Source organism: Salvia hispanica, chromosome 2 (assembly GCF_029641045.1).
Source record: "Salvia hispanica isolate PSC_SH4W2 chromosome 2, Shi_PSC_v1, whole genome shotgun sequence".
NCBI lineage: Eukaryota > Viridiplantae > Streptophyta > Magnoliopsida > Lamiales > Lamiaceae > Salvia > Salvia hispanica.
The window spans coordinates 10689520-10697560 of record NC_142693.1 but is presented as its reverse complement, the minus strand read 5'-3'; the positions used below and the strand labels follow the sequence as shown (position 1 = coordinate 10697560).

The 8041-nt window shown below is 44.3% G+C and overlaps 1 long non-coding RNA gene and 1 pseudogene across 1 annotated transcript; both read left to right on the top strand.

Annotated features, from left to right (window-relative positions):
* Positions 1 to 248: 248 nt before the first annotated feature.
* On the top strand, positions 249 to 859 carry LOC148931552 (uncharacterized). Its single transcript, XR_016135022.1, has 2 exons — positions 249 to 421; positions 493 to 859. It is a non-coding gene; the product is annotated as an uncharacterized LOC148931552 (long non-coding RNA).
* Positions 860 to 5671: 4812 nt separating this feature from the next.
* Positions 5672 to 7481, top strand: LOC125202598 (F-box protein SKIP2 pseudogene; annotated as a pseudogene).
* Positions 7482 to 8041: the final 560 nt, after the last annotated feature.

Below are 8041 nucleotides of genomic sequence, written 5' to 3'. Positions count from 1 at the left end.
CATTTTTTTTTACATTTTTTAAAATTCGCACCGAGTCAAACATGGACAACATTTTGTGGACTGAGAGTATAGGCCAATTGGGAAAATTGGGAAAATTGGGAAAATTGGGATACCATTTTTTCATTAGCACACGGAAATACGAAGCTTTAAAATTGCTCGGGATACACCTTGCGTTGATAATATAACAACGAATGTATTCCTTTAGATTTATTTATTTGTAAAATGACCGAGGGAATGTAGCCTTTTTTGCGATTAGATCGGAGCCAGGTACTTTCTATGAGGACACGGCCACTTCTACCAAAAACATCGGTCACAAACATTCCAAAATATATAAATTACACAGCTATATTAATTTACTATAAATCATCCAAACAAGATTAAACAACCAGCAAAAACAATCATGAATGCATCAACAAACATGGTATTCTTTTTTCTTTTCTATTTCATAACCTTATAATCCTAGAGATTTTTAATTTTTATTGTCAATTTTAGGAATCTGGGGATGGTGGTGCACAGAGGCAAATGAAAAAGGCGGAGACAGTGGATTTTTATGCATCCGCAGGGCAAGGGCAAGATCCGGTTAGACATGTGCAAGTTGTGCACGCGGTGCACCACCAAAAGGCTCCTGCCTCAAAAACTAGCGGCGGCATTTTGTCAAATGCCGCAGCCTCTGTCGTCCCTACCCTTGATTCCGCTAAAGATACTCTAAACAGAAAATAGATCGCATTTATGCAAAAGATTTATTTTGCCTGAGCATGTTATTCATGCATGATTTGCTGATAAATTTGTGATTTAATTATTATGTAAAGAAAGATTATGTACAAGGATTTGTTCATGTATACATAAATTATTATGATAATGTTGCATTATAGGGTGGAGGGGTTCGAACTTTTTTTATTTTTATTCCAAATCCCAAACTCTATAAATAGAAACTCATTTCATTCTCATTCTAATTTCAATTTCATTTCAAGTTTGCTGCTGAAACATTGAAATGCCGACTGAATGAGAGGTGCAAGGTTTTGAGATGGAAAAGCGACCATCTCAGTGGAGGGGCAAGTGCCAAGCAAGGGCAAAAGTTAGCAGAGGACAGAGGATGAGTAGAAGAGGTATAGCCCAGAGGAAAGTTTTGCTTTGTCACATTTGCAATTTTAAATTTACAATTACCTGAAATCAAAACAATTAATAATGCAAATTAATTGGAGTGAGATAAGGTACAGGGCACTAGCATATTTTGATGCAGAACAATCTCCACTATGATACGTCAATCACTTTTTCTTTTTATTTGTCTCTTACTTTAACAACCTGTGTCGTTTCATATGTTGTCTGTATATTAGAGACAGAGAGTATGAAACATTTCTTTTTCAACACGAGATTTTATGTAGGGTTGTTTTGTGAATTAATGAAGAAAGAATAAACTAAGATAGTGAAAAAGGTAGAGAGAATGTTATTTTCATTTTAGGACGTACAACTCAAAAAGGAAAACGTTTCATTTTTTTGGGAATGGGAGAATATTAGGCATGTACTCCCTCTATTCAGGAATAGAGTCCCGTTTTTTATTTTGATCCGTCCGCGAATATGAGTCCAGTTCATAATCACTACAAATGGTAAAGAGAAATAAGTACAAATATATAGGAGCAAAGTTTGGCTATCGCATCATAAGAATAGTGTTGGAATTTGCAGTTGCTATTAAAATAATGAAAAATTATATTTTTATGTGCATAATAATACATCTTGTCAAAACTCCCATGTACAAAAATATATATTATAATTATTTATTTTAGTTTATTTTTAATAGATATATAATTAATCAGAATCCTAAAAATACGGAAAGTAGTACAACTTTCTAAGATTTTGATTCCCTTGCTTTTCCAAGGTATGGGGTGTCGAAATGGATAAAAGGTAATTTCCAACCCGACTGTGTATCGGGTCCCCACTACCCGACAATAGCGGGAAACGGGATAGGGTCAGGTATCATGATTTTCAATGTTGTGGGTATTGGGTTACCCGATACCTGCTAGGGTATCCGAAATACCCAATACACAAGATTACTGTAGGATTAAGGGTTTTTAGTTTTTAATTTTAATTTAATTTCAGCATTTTAGTTTAGGTAGGGTTTATTTTCTAAATCTCCTCTTCTCTCTTCCATTCTATCCGCCTCCTCCTTCCACCCGCGTCCACCGCACCGCCCACATGCCGACCCTGGAGTTCAAATGATCATGAGTGTATTTCTTTCTTTTTCCATTCTATTTCTTGCATTTTATGTTTTTCCAACACAATACAACTTCTATTTCAGTTTTATTTTTCCATTCTATTTGTAGAGATTTATGATGAGTCATGATTATATTATATGTATTAATAGTAGATAGTATACAAGACACATATAGTACACTTCCTTCGTCCCACAAAACTATACACTTTCTATTTTAGTCTGTCTTATGCATTTTCTAATTTTGAAAATACTCTTATCTCTAATGAGATGGAACTCATGCTTCACTAATAATATTTTAATTATTTTTTATTCTCTACCTCTTTCTTACTTTACTAATTTTGCATTAAAACTCATACCAAACTCAAAATATGTATTCTTTTAAAACGGATGGAGTATATTATGCATACAACAGTAGTACACATTCATATATTATTTGTATATAGGAGCACACACATGAATCTATACTCATGGCATTCCAATTTGGATTTTGGAAATATGCCAATTAAATATTATATGCACAAATAACAAAAATTAAAATAAAAATTAGGCATATCCGGGTCGGATACTCGCAACTTCGGGTGCAGAATACACGACTCGGGTATTGGGACTACCTGATATGTAGTTGGACGGGTATCGAGACTAGGTTTTTAGGTTAAATCGGTTGCTTGTGTTCGCGGGTACCCGTTTTGACACCCCTACAGGCTAGGAATTCTTTTTCCTAGTATACGAATTCTTATGTACTTAGGTATTTAATACTCCCTCCATCTGCCATTGGAAGTCCCATTTCTTAGTGGCACGGGTTTTAAGAATGTTACGAAAAGTGGATGAAAAAATTTAGTGAAATAGGAGTCCCACTTGTACATAGTTTAAAGAGTAAAGGATAAAATTGGTCCTGAACATATACCTATTTTACGATTTTGGTCCTATATATTTCAAATCGGATCACAATTGATCCTCCGTTAACAATTCTGTGAATTTTATAATGGTCAATAGATTTAACCCAATTTTGAACGATTAAAGAAGCTGAAAATGCTTCCATTTCGTGAAAATGCTTGCCGGAGAATATGAATATGATTAATGGAAGAGAAAGAGTATACAACACCCAATTCCTCCGCCCAAATAAGAAAAGGATATAACAGTAAAACCAATTAATACTAAACCAGAAATTTTAAGTGAACCGGTTTTTCATGCTATTAGAGCATCTCTAATGCTAAATAGGCCAGCAATAGGCCAGCAATAGGCCAGCAATAGGCTAGCCATTCTCTCTCACTGCCACGTCAGCAGCACTAAAAATCTACCCGCCACATCAGATTTAGGCCAGCCGCAATAAAAATAATTCAAAATATACTACATTTACGGAATTAAATTTACGACACATATACGGGAAAATTAATCCATTCCATTCAAAAAAAGTACAAAGATTTAAAAAAAAAGTACATGATTTTTTTTTAAAAAAAGGGCTTCCACACACTAGCCCCGCCACGCTCTACTCCTCATCGCCGTCGCCGCCGTCCTCGCCGTCGCCGCCGCCGCTGCCGCTGCCGTCACCCGTGGTATCTGAGCCCACGTCGGAACTCCTAGCCGTGCCCTCGCGACATCCAAATCAACCCGCATGCTCTCGAGCATCGAGTGAAGAAACATCTTCTCCGTGGGATCAGTGGCGGTCCTCCAATCTTGGAAGACCTTGTACATCTGAGCCCGCGTTTGGTTACGCGAATGGAGTGTGTACTCGAGTGGGGCGGGTGGGAGGGCGGAGGACTAGACCTCGCGGGGCGATAGGGGGGATCCGCCCCTCGCAGCTTGTTGCGCCCGCTTCTGTCCAACCGGGCGGGGACGACCAGCAAATGAAGGAGGGGATGGAAACTCCTCAGCATCCGGGGGGAGACCGTGAGATCCGCCGCTGCTGCCGCTATAGTCGCTGGTATAGTTCAGTCTCTGCTTCTTCGGCCACCCAGCGTCGCACCCCGCACGGAACTTCTCGGAGTCCTTCAGCAACAAAAAGCACTCCCAGAAGTGGAACTCCCTGTACGTCCTCGCCAAGGGAACTGACTCTCGGCTATCCTCCGGGCGTCCTCCTCATTCTGCCCACTAGTGAGCTGACGGAGGGTGTTGGCGTACAACGCCGAAAAACGGCCGACCGCGGCCCTGATGCGCTCCACCCCTTCCGGACCTCCTATCCGCTGAAGTCCTTCCCGTGCGGGCAATGCCTCCTGTAGGCAGCTCTAATCTTCGCCCACATGTTGACGACCCGCTGGTTGTTCGCAAGGATCGTCGCACACCTCCAACCACCCCCTGGCCACCCCAGCGTACTCATCCTCCGTCCACTTCCTCCGGCCGGGGATGTCGTCAACAATGGGCTGCGACGACTCGCCGACCGCCTTGGCCTTCCCCCTCGTCTTCTTCTTCTTCTTCGCCGCGGCCCGCCCCGCTGGAACGGGAGTGTCCGGATCGCCGAGATCGATCCCCATGTCATGCAATGACAAAAGGTCATCGCCAGTGAACTGCATCTCCACTGGGGTCGACGTGTGAGACGAAGCCGTCAAAAAATCCAGAGAGGGACGATAGACCGTGTCCCCCCCCGGTGACCCATGCATCCCCCCGTGCTGCATCCCTCCCTGCCACATCATCCCCATCATCTGCTGCAGCATCTGCTGTTGCATTTGGAGCTGCATCTGGGGCATACCTCCCCACCCTGGCTCCCCTGCCCCCCGCCCGACATCCCCCACGGCATACCGCCCTGGTTCCCCCCCTGCATCCCCCCCGACGCACCTGCCATCATCCCCATCAACTGCCCCCAAGGGACGTTAAACCCTGGGTCCATTTGGCCCCATCCAGATCCCACAGGTACCGTGGGAGTCTGAGATCCACTCGTCGTTGGACTGGCCTCGTTGTTGTGATCCATCGCTCGATGATGCTCTTGTACAGAAAGTTAGAGAGAGAGAAAACTCGTTAAAACAAGTGGTGTAAATGAAAATGAAACGAAAATCGCGTTTATATAGGTTTTTTTTTTTTTTTTTTTAAAAAAACAAAATTCGGGCGCTGGCCGATCGGGCCGCCATTGTGGCGGCCAGCGCATCGGCTAGCGCTTCAGCCAGCGCTGAGCGATCGGCCAGCCCACACACCGATCGGCTCGCCGATTTCTGGCCGGGCCGCCTCCAATGGTTCGGCTAGCCGATCGGCCAGTATCGCGAATTGGCTAGCCGGTCACTAGCCGACCATTGGAGATGGTCTTAAACCATTTTATGGCCAGCGCCAGCTTTAACGTGGCGGCAAATCATTATCCATTTTCATTTTTGAACGGAGGCCCTAAATTGCCAACTGAAATGACATGACTTCTTTTCACAGCTTTATTTCTATATTCCAAAATAATTTTAGTGGAGACAATACTATAGCTCAGCATTCCCTAGTCCACTTGCGAGAGTGTGGTCGTGGCTCGCACGCGCAGATAGCTTTTTTGTGACTGGTCAAATTCAAGAGCCCCACCTGCAAATTTATACCATTGTTTGTTTCTCTAATAATTGGGTCTCAGTTTTCACCACTTTCTCTCTCCACTTCACTTGCTCTATACGCGGCGGCGCGTGTCTTTTACGAAGAAATGGGACAAGCTCCCTCCACCCACGGCTATCCTCCCGATTCTGTCCCTGACCTCTCCCACCCCCACCACATCCATCTCTGCACCTCCGTCGCTGCTCCCGAAGCCGATTGGCAGCTGTTGGACCACACAGCTGAGATCCCAGACGAGTGCTTGGCTCTCGTGTTCCAATCGCTCAGCTCCGGCGACAGGAACTCCTGCTCCCTGGTTAGCCGCCGCTGGCTCGCCGTGGAGGGGCAGAGCCGCCACCGCCTCACTCTGAACGCCGCCGCGCAGGTGGCCCCGCAACTCAGCTCCATCTTCACCAGATTCGACTCCGTCACGAAGCTCGCCCTCCGCTGTGACCGGAAATCCGTCAGCATAGACGATGACGCCTTAACCTTGATCTCCCTCCGCTGCCCCAACCTCACGCGCCTCAAGCTCCGCAGCTGCCGCGAGATCTCTGATGCTGGTATGCTAGCCCTAGCCACCAATTGCAAGCTCCTCCGCAAATTCTCCTGTGGATCCTGCATGTTTGGGGCTAAAGGCATGAACGCGCTCCTCGATAACTGCTCCTCACTGGAGGAGCTCTCCGTGAAGCGATTGCGCGGAATCGACGATGGATTCGCCGAGGAGCCGATCGGCTCCGGCGCTGAAGCGGCGGCGCTTAAATCAATTACGCTCAAGGAGCTCTATAACGGTCAGTGCTTCGGTCCGTTGATAGTTGGATCGAAGAATTTGAAAACACTGAAGATTTTGAGGTGTTTGGGGGATTGGGATAGAATGCTGGAGAGCATCACAAGTAGGAAAAATTGTTTATCAGAGATTCATCTGGAGAGGCTGCAGGTGAGCGATTTCGGTTTATTTGCGGTTTCCAAGTGCCCTAATTTGGAGGTTTTTCACTTGGTGAAGGCGCCTGATTGCTCCAACGATGGGATTTTATCCATTGCTGAGAATTGTAGGGTTTTGAGGAAAGTCCACATCGATGGGTGGCGGACTAACCGAATTGGGGATGAAGGTTTGATCGGCATTGCGAAGAACAGCGTGAATCTCGTGGAATTAGTGCTGATTGGTGTGAATCTGAGCTCCGTAAGCTTAATGGCCATGGCGTTGAACTGCCAAAAATTGGAGAGATTGGCTCTGTGTGGAAGTGAAAACATTGGAGATGCTGAGATCACTTGTGTTGCGGATAAGTGCGTAGCTTTAAAGAAGCTCTGCATCAAGGGATGTCGTGTGACGGATACTGGGATTGAGGCTTTCGCGTTTGGGTGCCCTAATTTGGTGAAGATCAAGGTGAAGAAGTGCAGGGGAGTGACGAGTGAGGCCGTGGATTGGCTGAGGGCGAGGAGGGTGACGCTGTCTGTGAGCTTGGATGCCGATGAGATGGAGCCTGAGGTGCTGGAGGCTGCCACAGCCACTGATTACGCGCCCGACTTCCCCCCAATAGCCAATGCTCCTTCTACGAGCAATGCAGCCCGGCGGCTCCCTAATAAGTCCAGGTTTAGCCTTCTCGCTTGTGCTTTTAGAAGGGTATCAAATGCTAATGCTACTTCAAATTTGTAGAGATGCATTGTTTTCTTGATACATACATGACTTGATTCAATTCTTGATGTTGTTTGTATGTAACCTGTCCAATTCATTAAGATCCCTTTTTACTAAAGTATTTGCAAAACATGAATGGCATTTAGTTTTGTTTCTTTATTTCTTAGTGAGTTGTTGTTCTTGTTTGGCTCAATGTACTTTTCAACTTTTTCATTGTTGTTCATGTTGTTTTTGAAGTGTGGGGTTGCATATAGTTTGTGTTACCTTTACAACATAGTCATGGATTAATAATGGATGGCTGATTTTAATTAATCTCTTGAGAAACTTGATTGGTTTGGTAGATTAGACATATCTTAGTTCCATGATATACGTCGTTTTGTTGAGTTGACTAGCATGATATTTAGTCGTCTTGACTTTCGCCTATTACCAAATTAATCTCGATTGATCCAAAACCGGTTTTGTCACTTCTATTTAGTGATTCAACTGATTCAATGGCTACTTAAGTTTGGAACATGTCATAGGTTGATGTTGTGGCAAGTCTCGTGGACTTTGAATTGGAGTTGGTCCATTACTTTTTTTATTGATAAATTAACATTATTTAAAGGTCGTATCATGATGGATTTGAATACGAGACCTTTAGTCTCGGGCACTAATCAATTGACCGACAGGCAACGCATGCACGTGTTGGTCCTTTGCTTTGGCTGTGCAAGTGTGGGTTG